Genomic DNA, 16,665 nt, shown 5'->3' on the forward strand with positions numbered 1-16,665 from the left:
GATTGTCCATCATTTCTTAGAAGTCATGGAGTATTCTTTCCAACACTTAAATGAGATATGTAACCAATGGAATTTTTTCAACAGAATAGTGAAACTGAATTTTAGCAGTGATATGCAATAGTTTTGTGGATATTTATTGATAGAATTTTGTAAGATCTCTTCTGTAATGTATACAGTATGTACATTTTTTGCACCTGTCAAAGAACTCCAGGCTTTGAAAAGAGAGGTTCTAATGGATCATGTGTTAAACTGCATTGGTTGATTGATCCTTATAAAAGCATGTTTAGTCATTGCTGTTTTTGGTAGTGGTTTAACAAAAAAAACTGACAAATTTAATTGTGATAGTTAACAAATAATTCATAGATTATGTGTTATCACATAAAATAGAATGAATAATTGAATGCAAAAATTTCAACATGACTACTTCTACTCTATTGAAGTGTTCATATTGACAACTACCGTCTCCTTACACAATAGTTGCATTTAGTTAAATGTCTTGAAAAACATAATTTGGAAAACTCAAGGTCCTCGGGTGCCAGAACCTTTAATGTGCAATTCATTTTCACAATTTATGATTCTAAGAGAGTTGCTCCAAGTCAAGAAGAGGGAATCTGTTAACCAAAATTGGCAGAGAGGTACAGAGACGATTGCTTCCAGGTAGTTTTCTTTTTTCAAAGACACACAGGCATTGTGTGAACAAGACACTTCTGTTGTTTTTGTTTTTGAGTTAAGATTTTATTGTTGAATTCTGATCAAAATAATTTATACATTTTAAATTTGCACTGAATGAAGGGAAAATCTGCACAAGATGGATCAGTTAGATTGAACTTTGTATTCTCTTTTGACAAGTGTGTGTCCCTATACTTTTGCATATAGATCAAAAACAATACTTCAAGGCATTCTCACCAACAGCAAGCAGATCTCCAATTTAGAGTGTCTTGTCTTGCTTTTAATTTGCATTTAGAGTGTACCTTATTCTAGTTGGGAAGTTGTAGTCTCACTTCTGTAAGTGGAATAGTGAAGCTGTTTATATGTGAACTTGTTACATGTTGGTAATATTGTGTCTGTTGGGGGCTGGGAAATAAGTAAGCTTAATAAATTGATTCAATTTTGAGTGTGTTTGAATTTAATGAAACTTAAATTGTACTGATTGATTCTCAACACTTTAATTACAGGTTAATTTCAGATCACTGAATTGTTTTATTTACATCAGGGCATCACAGATAGGATAGAATGATATGTTGTAATATTTTGGATACAGTTATTTTGGTTTTCACACTAATTAAAAGTTTTACCTCCATCTCCACCAAGGACAAAGGGACAAGAATACAGTTGTTTAGAAAATGATACATTTGTAGGCCATCTGCTCTTTGCATAGAACTGCATGAGCATTTGCTTATAAAAAGGAATTACGCTCCTCTTTTTAGTGTGCAGATTAAAGACAAGCCAGAAGAGAAAATATTAATGCAGACAATGAGAGGGCAAAAGCAATATGATTTGTTAATTACTACAGGAATGTAAAATGCAGGTGGAAAGGTACATCAGTGAAGGTTAACCTAAATCTTGAATTGTGAAACAAGCTATAACCGTGTAATTAAGCTGAACTATTTACAATTGTTCAAATGCTTTGAATTTTTTAATCTCAAATCCTTTGCTCAGAATGTTCTTCCCTGTGTCCTATTAGCTTGTTATTTATTTTGAAGATTTTTCAGAATTGCTCCATATTATCCTTCTGTAACTCCTCTGAACTACCCTCAGTAGAATTAAATGTTTCCTCCATTGTGCTCCATTAGTAGCTAGTACATACCTTTATCATATAACTATTCAGATACTTGTATATCTCTTCAGCTTGACCTTAATCCCCTAGAAGTCAAAGCTTTGTTCTATTTTTTCTGTATCTCCATTTCCTAGTGCATGCTCCCAGATTTTATTCCTCTACTCAAACCTTACTATTGAATCTATACTGGAAGTATCTTCTCTAGACACTCTTTGTTTTTATGACTTATAATTGCAGCCCAAGATATCTCTCATTATACCTCTAACTTCAATCTGATCACCTCCTCTGAAGTTTGACCTATACTCAGCTTTCCACCTGACATCTCTGCTTTAGTGCCAGAAAGGGTGTCTCTAACACATTTTGCAAACTCATCTCACTCCTTCCATAAACTATGTCCCCTATTTTGCTGCTTAAGCTCAGATTTTAGGGGCCATCCTTGATACTTCTGTATTCCTTAGTCCTCACATACAAAAAATCACCAATTCCTGATAATTATATTTCCAAAAAACACCTTCTTGATCTTCAGCATCAGGGCCACCACCCAGCATCTTCTAATATCTTTCTCTCCTTTTATTCACTGAATTTCAGTTGCACTGGACTCTGGTGTACTGAAGACTGTGACTTTTACCCATCTCAGTACTTAAATGTGATGATATTCTATCAGAAAAACATGAATTTGAATTCTTGGGCATGGCTATTTCCTTCTCTTCACTCAGCTCTCAGGTTGATTTACTTCTTTAAGGACAATATTGGGCTGCATATTCTATACAAGAATCTGCTACCCAGATTGTTTTCTTACAAAGCACTTGTCTCTTTCTTAGTACTTAAAATGTCATTATTTTGTATTCATGTCTGCCTTTGTTATATAATATTCATTTCCCCATTCTAATTTAAAAACCACGAAGATAGTAATCATCTCACCATTATGTGCCAAACATGTAGAACAAAGCCAAGCACATAAGAACACCATAAATATTTGTTAAAAAGATGAATGCATAGATTGAGAAAGAATCAAGAGAAACACCATAATCAGAAGGATAGAGGATGCTATAATGCAAGTTTCGTGGAGGCAGGCATATTTTGTTTTAATCATTATATCCCTTTGTCTAAGGACATTCTGATGTGTTATATGTATTCAATATTTGTTGAATAAATGTAAGAATTTAGAAAGCAATGCTTAAAGCAGTTTTGAATGACAACATCAATGTCAGGATATAGATTCAAGAAAAATAAAATTAAATCCTTCCACATGCATGACACACTTCAGTTTTTACAAAATTTCTGCTAACTATATTCACTGCCTTATCAATCAGTAAATAAAAGGGGTAAGAGCAGTTTTTTGGATCACTGTATAAGATAATGTAATCAAGGTAATGAAGAAGCAGAAATAACTTAAAATCAAGGAACACAGTAATAAACTGACTAATTATCAAAATGACTTTCATGGAGAAGAAAAAATAACAAAAAGCACTTATTATAAATTTTGATCTGTAAGTAACAAAGGGAAAAACAAGAATTTCAAAAAAAATTAAGTATACATTTAATGGTATAAAACTTCTATAAAAATTGGTTTTCTGTCACTTTATACAATAGTTATCCAACTGCAAAACTGTACAATAACAGCTTTCACATTTATTTCTTCTAAAGTCAATGCGTTAGGCTAATTTCTCCTATCCCATTTCTGTTTCTTTTCACTCTCTCCAGGAGACAATGGAAAAGACTTCTAAATAACTACAGCATTTGGCCAGTTCACAATGGAGGGAAAAATGAATGGCGTAAGGAGCTAAAAATCATCTATAGTTTGAGTGTTAACTTTCAGATGATAAACAACCCTCAATCTATTTTAGATTCTATTTTAGAAAGAATGAGAGGAGTAAATATGATATAACTAAATATCCATCCAAATAAATTTCAGAAATACACATAAATAAATTTTTAAAAAAGTTAACATAAAAGCATAATTTAAATTACAACTTAAACAAGGCTTATATTTAATCCTAATTAAGCTACACATATCTTTGTATAATGTTCAGTGTGAGGATCTCATTAAATAAGTGTTTTCTTCTAAGTCTTCTCAAAAAGCAAGGGCATTATATTGTTTTTCATATGCTTAATGATATCTGTTTTGTAGTGTACTCTGATAGACACTAAAAAAATTCCTTTTATGGGCCCCAAGATCCCTGACATCACAAGGAAATGATTCATTTACAACTTCGGTAACAGATGAGTTTTTAAAGCAGTGATTTGGGACTATTGTTAATAACAAGGTACATGAAAGCTTCTTTATAAAACTAAAATTGTATAATAAGTGAGGGTTTATTATATTAAATGGTAAATGTATTATGTAAATTGTTTCATGGAATCCCACACTGGGGACCTGGGCCTATTGTTTCCCTTTGAATAACAGATTCTTCCCTAAATCATTTGAAATCTGTTCCCTGTAAATTTTAAATAGGATAACATTATTTCGTTATAATAGAGTAGTTTAAATTTAAGCACAACCATTCTGTTTCAATTATAGAAGTGTCATTGGGATTTAATTACACAATTTGAAAGACTGAGAGCAAAAACTACCTGTGTGCTCCTGATCTGGGAAGGAAGGCCTATCTCCTCCAGACCAGGGTTTCTGGACTTTGGCATTATTGCCATTTTGGACGGAATTGTGCTTGTGTGTGTGTCTGTGGTAGGGGGGAGTGAGGAGGGATGCTGACTTGTACATTTTATGACATTTAGCAGCATCTTAGACGAGATCGCAATAGCATTGCACTCCTAGTATGACAATCAAAAATCTTTGCAGATCTTACCAAATGTCCCAGGGATGAATTACTCCAGGTGGAGACCTACTGCTTAAAAAAATAAATAAATAAATAAAAAACTCTGAGCAACCCACCTGGCCACTTAAAAGCATAATACTTCAGCCTCTCTTCCTTGGAAACCTGGTGGAATCAGTGCTGCAGCTGTCAGCCATTCCCTACGAAAATCACTGCCTTTGTCTGAAGTAGTAAAGCTGAGATACTGCACTCAAGAACTCACTACCAAGCAGTGAGCAATCTCCTCTCTACAAACATCATGGACTCAAGTCAGGAGCCCTTTATCCTTTACCCTCTTCCTCCACCATCTAAGGTAGATGGAGGTAGTAACCAGATGTGCTTTATTCAATCTATGGTTTCTGCTAATAGCCACATTAGAGAAATGAAGCTGCTCTTGTTGTTTCAAAAACTGACCCCATGCATGGAGGGCAAAGAGAGCCTGAAGAAAGAGGCAAACCACTCCAGACTGGTAGGTGGCAGGTTTAATAAGCATGGGAAGTTACATATGAGGTTTGTCTTGGGTGGCTGTGGGACAAATAGACTTCTGAACCTGCCCACCAGAATCTTAAAAGTTTATTTGCAGGCCTTTACTGGATTCAGTCACATGTACTTTCCAGATGGTCTGCATCATACATTGCTCTCTCAAGGCTGTGTCCTTGAAAACAGCTCCAGCTGTGGGAAAGGTGGTCAGAAGTTACATGGCAAGGGCAGGGGAGGGGTTGAGGAGCCTCTGATTGGTGGGTCCAGCTCATGAGTCAGCTGAAGTCACATCCTCTCATTGATGACCTCCAATAGCTCTTTGTTTCATTTTTGAAGCTCAAAGATCAATCTTTACCTAAGCCTTTATTAAGGACATGTATGTGTTAATAAGCCAGGGCTGTTGACATTTTATATCTATTTAAAAGACCATAGTGATGTGTCCTTCCATGGATTGTGATCACATGTAACCATAGGTCCACAGTTTCTGCTCTGGAGAAAATAATAAATAGGAACAGTGCAGAATCCCACCTTTAGATGAGCAGCTACCTTCAGATGTGGCTGACAGAGGACAAGGCCAATAAGCAGGCTAGTCCACTCTCATCCATCCTTTCTAAGAAAGAAGCAACCACAGCTCAGGGTCTCTAGAATTTCTAGACAGGTGAAGAAAGCCACATTCTGGCAGGGGGCATGAATAGTGAACTTAATATCTAGATATCACTTGATATTTAATTTGTCAGGGAAAATTTATTGAAATAATTTTGTCCAATTCCTGTTGGTCAGTGTTGTATCAGTTATTTTGTGTTGAATGAAAGAAACACCTGGAAACTTAACAACTTAAAAAGATAACCATTACTTCTGTCAGGTTCTCTGGGTCAAAGCAAGTCATAGACAAGCCCAGATTCACAGAACTGAGATGCAGATTCCATCTCTTGAATAGGAGGTGCTATAAAATATGTTAGTCATTTGTTTTGTAATTTTTCTTAGATGTTCTGAATTTCATTAATTTTGCAGTTAAACAATTAAATGAGGTGTTTTTCAAAGAAAATATCCTTAATTTTGGCAGGAGCTATGAAATTTATAGTATGGATTTGCACAATGTTTATAAATGATTCTATTTGAAGAGCAGGCATAGACAATTGTATTTTATAAAGTGCCAAGCCCAGGAAAAAGGTACTGCTTCTAGGAAAATTGACTGCAAGCCTTTTTTCTACTTATTTCTTTTTCTTCCTTTGTTCTTTCCACTCAAATTCTTGATACTTGGATGTCCTCACGTGGTAGAACAGAAGTAGTATTTTTTTTTAAATAACATTGAATAAATATCTTACTATATGCTCTTACACAGTTTCCTGTAATATTAATCTATAGGTTTATTTACTTTTAGGGGAAATCATGATTCCATTAATGTGCCCAGGATCTTTTAAAGAGTGTTTTTGGTTCATATTCAGATAACAGATGCTCTGAGGCTATGTAAACTACATAACTTTCTCTCTGCCATGACAACAATTATAAGCACTTTGCTTCTGGCTTATTTCCATAGCTTTTAATATATAAAAATTCCAAATTATATCATTTTATATTTGGTGTCTGTGTATTTGCAAACATACTATTCACATGGAGATTTTGCTTATAAGCTTAAAAATGACAAAAATATTTGTATAAAATTATAGATTTAGGAGTCCTATAAAGTTTGCTATTCTATGATCATATATATATTATATATTTTTCTCTTAAAAAATAAGATATATTCACAAATGTACTATAAGACTGTAGATCTAAGAATAAAGGCTTATGCCACAAAGAAACAAAGCACAGTATGAAAAAGGACATGAAGAAGGGACATAAGAAAGTTTGAAGCCATTAAGTAAGAAAGGACAATAGAAAAGAGGATGAGGAGGACAATGATATAGAGTAGTTTAAAAAAATTACAAAAAAGCAATGTATGTTTTCTTTCCTCTTTTTCATAATTTTATGTGCTTTTACTGTTTTCAGAGTAAGCCACACAGTAAAAGAAACCCACATTCTACTGCTGAATACTCAAGCATGCTTTGAAAGAAGCCATGGTTTAAACTGTGTGGGACAGCAGAATAATTCGGTGGACCTGAGCTCAGATCTAGTCCTACCCCGACATTTGCCATCTGAAATGAGCTGGGGGAGCCTCCCTGAAACTCATTTTCTTCAACAGGAAATTGAACATGATAATAGTTCCCTGTTAGTGTCAATGTAAATTTTGAATTTTTTTTAACACAATCTTTTTTTGAGGTGAGTGGGGACCAAGGTAATTTGGTCTGTTTGTTTGTTTGTATAATGGAGGTCCGGGATTGAACGTAGGACCTCGTGCATGCTAGGCATGCACTCTACCACTGAACTCTACCCTCCTCCTCAAATCTGAATTCTTGAAAAATTAAAATATGTGCAGAACAGTGTAATAGTCCAATAAATGGTAGATATTTTACAAATATACACCAACATATTTTTGAGGAACCACTTTCTATTCTGTTTCTGTTATACAAGAAATTTTTATATTTGTAGTAAATAAAATATATGCAGATACATGAGAAGTCAACCTCTCAACCTTTGCTCAACCTTTAAGCAAACACGTCTAGACTGTTTAAAACTTCAGGGATGTCAAAAAATTTCAGTTGCATCTTGCTGATATTTATGTTTTTTGACAAAATCAAGGGTTTAAAAAATGTTACTGTAAAGTTGATTCACCAATACTTAAATACTTAAAAAGTGCTTTTTTCCTCTTGTTCATCTGGACTGGAACTCAAAGCTTTCACAATTCAGTTCTCACATTGATTCCTTTGGACATCTTTCAGTACATGGTGTCCTATCTCTGTGTCTAGACAACTTTTACATAAGACAAAAGATGTTTGAGTAGTGTGTGTGTGTGTAAATTTTTTAAGAAATTATCTAATAGATAATATCACTGCCTTAGAGAAAATGCTCCACTGAAGATCAATTGAAATTAGAAGAATATCTAAGACTTTTTCATGGCCAAATTGAACCCATATTATTCCTTCACATCCACCCCATAAAACTTGTCATGGTTTACTTCAATCCCACTAACTTTTTCTCATCTTTTTCTCTCTTTCTCTCTCTCTCTCCCTCTTCCTTCCTTCCCTTTCTTCTTCAATTCTTTGGAAACCTCAAGCCACTATCCTCTTTGGAAATTAAGCCTGACATTCTCTTCTCCCAATATCCTGTTGTGGCTGAGTGTCCATTTGTCACACCCCAGCTTGAAATGTAACTCCCTAAGAGAAGACATTCAGAACACTAGCTCTAAAATAGCCATGAAAACATCCTCACTCTATACCTCTGCCCCCTTATTTCTTCTTTACATTTTTATTTTTTGCATTCTGAAATTACTTTACTTTTTTTTTTTCATTTACAGTGTCTCTCTCCCAGTTAGAATGTAAGTTCTTGGAATGCAAAAATTCCACAGCCCTTTAGTATAGAGAAAATGTGTGATGAATACATAGTATATATATTTGAATGACTAACCTTTTGAATCAATAGATGTATGAATATATTAATAAGGGCTGGAGAGGGGACAGGGAGACACACTTTGACTTACTCCATTCATAATTATTTCCTAAAGAATGGGTGAGTGGTTTATCTCCTGGAACACATGTAAGTCAGTGTTACACTCCTATGTGTGCGTGGGGAGGAAGTTTATTATGACATCACTGAGTGGCTCACTTGAATCTCCTTTTATCCTGAAAATGTTTAGATATATCTGCTGTGCTACACACAGAAAAAGTGATAGAGAAAGCTGGCCACCACTTGGTTTATTCACTTCCAAGTCCATTATAGTTTTCAATTTAAATATGAGAGATAATCAATACACTGGGTGCATTCCAGATGTGTTTTTAAGACAGTAAACTGTAAATGTGATATGACCTGAGGTTGAAAAAAGAAAACTGTGTGCAGAGGCATCAGTGAATTTCAGTGCCATCACTGAGCAGAAGTAGCAAGAAGGATTTTGAAAGCAGGGAATGCAGCTTTTTCCTAGGAGCATTCTAAGTTTTAGGCAGTTTCTGCTTTTTTTCTCTTCCAAAAATATTAAATGATCTTACCAATGTTATTCATCTTTCTTACAGTAATTTTATTTTACATATTTACCATGGCTGATTCTACTAGAACCTGAGTTAACCTATCACAAGAAAATCATTCTGAACAGAGACACAGTAAATTATCACAAGGTATGGGTTAAAGCCGTTTATGAAAAAAACTATCTTACTCAGGAAACAACTTAAAGGAAAATTGGATTAATTCTCTTCAGGAAGCAAAAAGTGTTTGTTTATTTAGTTATCTGCTTAGACATCAGGCATATAATGAAATTATAGATAGATATGCAAGTATATGTATATAAAGTCCTGCTCTTCTTTTCTTCAAAATTCCTAGATTTTCTATGAAGTCTTTTCTATTAGCTTCATTACATTCACCCTTTTATTCATTTATCTATAAGTAAAGTTGTATTATAAAATTACCAAATGCCAGGCACTAATCTATAGTAGTGAATTCACAGGTCCCTAGCCTCACAGAGTTTACACTGTATTGGAAATTATTAGCTGGCATTTAAGAGCACTCCTGATACTCCAGCAGTCTTAGTTCTTTGGTGGGCATTATGTTAATATCATTTCTCATTGAAAGGACAAGGAGATGAAGTCTCAGAGCATGCAAATCATTTCTTCAAGATCATCAAGCTAGTAAGCATTAAATATGAGATTTAACCCCATCCAGTTTGCCCATGCCCACGAGTCCAGCTGCCATGCTATTTCACCTTTTTAACACATATTCTTCTAATACGTATTATCTATGCTACTCACAAGTTTCCTTGCGTTTTTAAGTAAATTTAATATTTTAATGGTGAAAATAGAAAACAACACAGAAATTTGGAAAATGGAGAAAATATTCATATTGACACCATGTTATAACTATTATTCTCTAAATATTCTCATGTTTCAATCTGTTAACACTTGGAATCATAGTTCATGAGCAATTTCACCTCCTGTCTTTTCCATTTTATTATAATGTTTCTATTATGTTACATGCAATTCACATACATTTTATTATAATGTTTCCACAATGCTACACAGAGTTCATAATCATTATTTTTAGAGGCCACTTAAATGTATATTGAGTTGATATAGCATAATATAATTAATAATCTCATTGGTAGCTATTTTACTTCACTGGAGGGAAGAACCCCATGATTTTATCACATAAAAAAGGTCTTTAGAATTTCAATTCAAGTTAAATTGAACATGTGCAATTGTTTGACAACTTTATGATAGCTAGCCTTCCAGGTACTGATATGTCTCCAAAAATGCACTTCAACAAATATTTCTTGTAGCCTAACATTCACCACTCACTGTGATAGGTCTTAAGGATGTTTAATTGGTGGGAAACAGTCTCTAAACTGAAGAAGCTTCTAAATCAGTCACAGGTGACAGAAATCCAAAACAGTATTAGCTAGAACATATAAAAATGCAGCAAGTCTAGTAATGTGGTGTTGATGAAAATGGATGTGATAGCAAGGGCTTTGGAAAAGGTGATATTTACACAGAAATCTGAAAGGGTGGTAGAAATTGGTTGCTTAGGTTGAGACTGCTCAGGCTGCTATAACAAGATACCACAGACTGGGTGGATTAAACAACAGGCACACTTATTTCCATACCATTCTGGAGGCTGGCAGTCTGATATATAGTTGCCAACAGGTTGGTCTCTGGGAGAGCTCTCTTTCTGCCTTGTAGATGATGATCTGCTCTCTGTGTCTTCATATGTCCCCTTTTCTGTATGTACATGGAGAGAGAACCGGTATCTTTTCCTCTTTTGATAAAGACAGAAGTCCTGTGGGATTAGGGTCCTACCCTAATGACTTAATTTAACTAATTACCTCATAACTGTCCTATGTATGGCCACAATCACATTGGGGGTTAGGACATCATATGACATCATATGAATTTTAGAAAGACACAATTCAGTCCACAACAGATAAGCAGAAGGGTGGAGATGAGAAATGAGTTAAATCCTGAGGAAGGGAAGGGATAGATGGATAGATAGGTAGGTAAAGTTCATCAATAATACATTTAGAAAATTGTTTTAAAAACTTATGATGGGGAGAGAAGAAACTAGTAAAATAACTTCATGCTATCTTAGAGGAGATTAAATTGAAATTTCCAGCAAAATTAACAATCACAGTTTGAACAGGTCTCTTAAAACAAGACAGGAAATCAATTATTTAATAGCATTTTTAGTTTATAGATTTGCTTCTAGTTAGGGTCAAGTATGAATAATTAACTTACTTGATTACAAAATCATTCTGAATAATCTGCTTATAATTTTAAAGATAATATGAAAACTATAATCATAAAATGTGAGAGAAGAAAATATATAGAGAGATGAAAGAAGGTTGTTAACAAGAAATATGTACCTCCAACAGAGGTCTCTAAAGAAACTAAACTAAACCTTTGTCAGGGCAGGAGACAGGAATAAGATTATAGACTCAGATTTTTCTTTTGACCAATATTTGGACAAACTTGATCAGATTGATAAAGATGAAAAGATGACACCTGCCTTAAACTTATTATCTAATAATGATGTACAAATGTTTTCAAAGGCTGTCTGTATTTCAATATATGAAATCTCTTTCTGTATTATGGGAGTTAGAGTTCAAAAAATCTTCCTTTGTGGACTCACAATATATGTGAATATGACAGCTAAATTTTTTACATATTTTTAGAAAATGAAAATGATTTATTAAATACAATTTTAATAATTTGATTTATAAAAGAGCTGGAGGTGGCAACCCACAATAAATTAATCTATTGTGAATTATGAAAATATTAATCAGCTTGATGTAAACATCTGTGGTTCACAGAAATGGCCTGGAATTATTTATCAGTGTCATTTCTCCTTTCTGCCTCACCTAACTCCACTTAATGACTGGGACTCTCATGTCTTTGTCATTACATAGGGAATAGAATATGTGCCAAAACATACAGCTCAGGGTTTAAAAGTTAAATTGCATGAATATTTATGAATACACTGTCTAGTATACAAAAATTCTAAAATACCTCAATGATTGAGATTTAGCATTCAACTTGACAGAGTGAGAAAATGTTCGCTTTAAATTTAAAACAAAATAACTACCATTTCTTAATCTGTTAGACTGTACTAACAGCTTTACCTCCCCTATTTAATTTAACTGTTCAAAACAATTTTATTTAAAAAATACTGAAGAATGCATGGGAATGCAAATTGATGGTAAGTTATAAAGCCAGAATTTGAAATCAAGTATATCTGATTCAAGATGCCATACTCATTTTTCTCATCTGCAAAATTGAAAAAATATATACCATGTCCTCCTTAACTCACATTATATTGAGGTTCAAATGTAAGAGTGAGAATATTGTAAATTGTGACATCAAAATAGTTGTACAATTATTTATTCAGCTATGGGTGATGGTTGCTAGTACAAGCTAATAACAACATAAAACTCATATATATGTGGATAGTTGAGTTAGAATGAAGTTCTTCAGTGGATTAACAGGAATTACTGAAAACTTGTCTTGTGGTTGTTAAGTTCATCAAATCATTGAAGAAGAAATGTTTGAAAAGTCCTTTAAATCACATAAAGAAGGTAGATGTTTGATCCAATTCCAAATCAATATCCCTTCCTCCTTTAAAAATATATGTCTAATTTCCAGCTCACTTTACAAAATTTTTCCAAATCTTTCAAACCTCTATGGCATTCTTCTCTGGTGTTTCTATATGAAAAGCTTCCTGGATGTCTGTTTTATATTGTTCTAGTACTTATCCAAATATTCATTTTTAATTAACATTCCCTATCTCTATTTCCTAAGGCTGTTATGTAACTGTGTCTATGATACCAGAGAGATCACGGACTTTGCTTCTGTAAGTCACAAAACCCTTCAACTAATTATCCTGCAATTAGCAATGCACAATGAAGAAGTAAGTTCTTAATATTTGCTTGTGGTTGACAAGTATTATGACAATGCAATTTTCTGAAAATGTTACCAGCTCACTGGGAGTGTTTAACAAACTGGGGCCTGACATAATAGACCATATTGCATTCATATCTAACATCATGAGGCCCACTATAATATAAATGATGAAACTAAGCAAATAGCTAAACTGATAGAGACTTTATGCATGGATTAATGTCTTTGAAAAATGTTTATTAGTGTATTTGTACCTCCAGTATGTCTGAAAAATGTAGGAAATAATCTACCTTCTGGAACAGCACTGAATATATATATGTAAATGTGTGTATATAAATATATATGTATATGTGTATATATATGTATGTGTATATATATATATGTGTATATGAATACATTTACTTAGTTTCACATCCACACACCCAGAAGCAAACATACATAATATCCATTATATATATTTGTAAACTTATATAGAGGACTTCCTTTTTTATGTGTGAACTATGCACGTGGTATCTTATTTTTAAAACACATTATGCGTATAAGAAAGACTGCATTACACATATCCATATGTAGGAGCCTAAGCGATTGTTGATCTTTTTTTTAAATAGGACTATTACTCCATGATCTCTTATTTCTAAATCCAGAACTCTCTTCCATACTGTCCTATGAAGGGGAAAGTGGCATGTGTGTTGAAGAGCAGAAGTAGATGAGAGGCCTTTGTAAATCAAAGAATGAAAACTCATCATTTTGTCCTTAGATATGTGACATAAAATTTAACGACATTCGTCAAAGGAAAAACATTCAGGAAAAACTTTAAGTCCCCTAGTTCTATTTGTTAAAGGTGATATAAGTTGATCTTTTTTATTGCTTTATGCTTTTTTTTTTTTGAAAAATGGATTTTCCTCATTGAAGAAGTTTGCCCTGCCTTGGAAAACAACTTGCCATCAAACAAGTTCACAAGATATTTACAAGCTTGATGCATTAAAGGGAAGAATTTTTGTATACAAGTCTTTGCAAATTTTCTTGGATGAAATGCAAGAAGGGTTTGATTTCTATGAGATTCTACTTGATGGCAAACAGGGCAGAGCTATCACATGGTTCCCAGGAGGCTTACACCCAACAGCATGAAAACTTGGAAGTCTGGCTGTATTACCTTATGTGATGACTGCAGAGCTCAATCGCATTTAAGATTTAATATCATTGGCAATATGCCTCCAGCAGCCACTGAATAATATGGAGTAAAAATGTCTTAATCTCCAAAAGATTGCTGCCTTGTGAAGTAAATTACTCTAGTTACATTAACAAGTTAACTAGGTACAAGGTGAGAATATAAAATCTTAGAACTAAACTCTGGTTCATATATATTCAAAAGGTAGCAGGATAAAAGCAATGTATAGACTAAGAAGAAGCAGGGAGAAATTTGTGATGTTTGGACACCAAAGATGTCTGAAATTTATGACAAAGAAGTATCAATCTAGTGTAAAAAGCCGGGTCTCCTTTGGCTCTAATACTAAGTTTGTCATTTATAAGTAGTGTGATCTTGGACAAGTAACTTAAATTCTTAATATCTGTTTTCTTGATTGTAAAATTGGATTAATAATGAAACTTAGCTCATGGAATTATCAGGGAGGCTTTAAAGGATAAAATACATTAAATTATTAGAACATCTAGACTTTTATACTATAGTTTTATGTTATTATCATTATCAAAGTCATTAAAATTAGGAATTAAAAGTGATCATTTTCTTCACTTTTCTATATGTAACTTCTATTGTTACCACAATTTCTTTATTTCTTAATGCCTACATTCAGTTCAAGCTCTAAAGAGAAAAGACTGAAATTTTTCTATTATTTTAAAGGGTTAATAACACATTCTTTAGAATGGAACAAAGTCTCTTATTCTTTATCCTAAAATGACCCACTAAAATAGTAACCTGTAAGTTACAGAGAATTTGGTAAATCTAAAAACTCACCTTGCTATTTATTTTAACATTAAATTAAGATGAATGCAAAGATTCTTTAATCTGGAAATAAAGATTAGAGATGCATCAGTACATATTTGGTGATTGAAGCCAAAAAATTAGTAATTTTGGACATTAGGAAATTTAAATCCTAGGACATTATTTAAGAATGTACAACTGCTAGACTGGCACTAAAACACAACCACTGGAGTGGAGGCTACCAATTGTAAAGCTAGTATTCATAAACACTAAGGACTTCTCTCACAATACTTTGATATTTTTCCCCAAAGTGTGACCAAGGATAGAGCATTTATCGAGACTTAATTGTGATAAGTATCAGGATTATGTGTTTGTCTGAAATCCATCAATGAAACATAATGAAATAGTCTATAACCACGGATTTAATATTTCCCCCGTCATTTGATTGTGAATATGGGGGGTGGAGAATAAAGTTTAATAAAATTTCAATCACATAGATGCAATAGCATTCAATCTCAATATCCCAAACAAGTGGTTCAAAACAGAATGTCATATATCAAATCACTGATATGCTCATCCAGGACAATGACATTAGCATTTGTAATCTTGTCACTCGTAAAAACCCTGAAGACCTCAAGAGGCTGAAATATCCATTTTCCTGCCCCCAAAGGCCAGTCTCAGATAGGTTGATGTAAATTCTCATGTATTTAGAATCAATTGGAGACTTTTCAATAAAACTAAAATTATATAGCAGTTTTAAAAAGAATTTTACTCTCAGAGGAAACACAGCAGTAATGAGAGAGAGAAAAAATAAAAAAAAAAAAAACCTTGCATTTACTTGGCATTAGTTTTGGCTATTTAGATTCTGCTTTCAAAGGATGTCCGTGATAATTATTTTTCTTTATTTTCCTTCGGATTGGCCCTTCATTTGACAATGACTGTGTAAGCTCTATGTTTTGAATATGTGGCTGATTGACAACAGCAAAAGAGGAAGAAATGGTCACTTAACTTGAAACTCCACAGGAAAACAGGACACTCATATAAAGATGATTTTAAGAGCTGAATATATGTTATTCTGTTTGAAAATCATTGTACTGAGAGAATTTTATTAATAATATTTTAATTAATGTGTGATGAGAAGGAACTCTGCATTTATGGTACTTGTACAATATTCACTTTGATTTCATGTCTTTTAAAAATATATTTTCTACAGTAACATATCTGGTTCATTGACAGTCATTTATACTACTCATTAGATGATAATACATGAATGAAATTGTAGTTAAATGCATAAACTATCACTACAGGAGGCAAAGATTCTAAAACAAATGCATTAAAGCTGTCTGTCATTCTGCCTGATGCTCCAGTTGATCGCTGATATTTAGGTTGCCATGACAACATGAAATGTGTGTACTACTTAGCATTTAAGAATTTATTTTAATTTTTATCCTTATTTGATTTTTTAATATATTAAATGATAATTTCTCACATATTTCTGTTATATATCAAAATAATAAAACATTTGAGCACCTTAAACTTTTCTAATGTTATTATAAATATTATTGTAATAAATTATATAGTTAATGTTTATGAAGTTACAATAAATTATATAATTAATAAAAAGATATAGCTATATAATTTTCTGACAAATTATTAAAATACTATAATAAAGGACACAAAAAGTTATGG

General features: G+C 33.1%; 1 long non-coding RNA gene across 1 annotated transcript; it reads left to right on the top strand.

Moving 5' to 3' along the window:
- Positions 1–8,850: 8,850 nt before the first annotated feature.
- LOC135320695 (uncharacterized) lies at positions 8,851–14,457 on the top strand. Its single transcript, XR_010379956.1, has 2 exons — positions 8,851–9,272; positions 12,939–14,457. It is a non-coding gene; the product is annotated as an uncharacterized LOC135320695 (long non-coding RNA).
- Positions 14,458–16,665: the final 2,208 nt, after the last annotated feature.

The sequence above is a fragment of the Camelus dromedarius genome, unplaced genomic scaffold (assembly GCF_036321535.1).
Source record: "Camelus dromedarius isolate mCamDro1 unplaced genomic scaffold, mCamDro1.pat HAP1_SCAFFOLD_114, whole genome shotgun sequence".
Taxonomy (NCBI): domain Eukaryota; kingdom Metazoa; phylum Chordata; class Mammalia; order Artiodactyla; family Camelidae; genus Camelus; species Camelus dromedarius.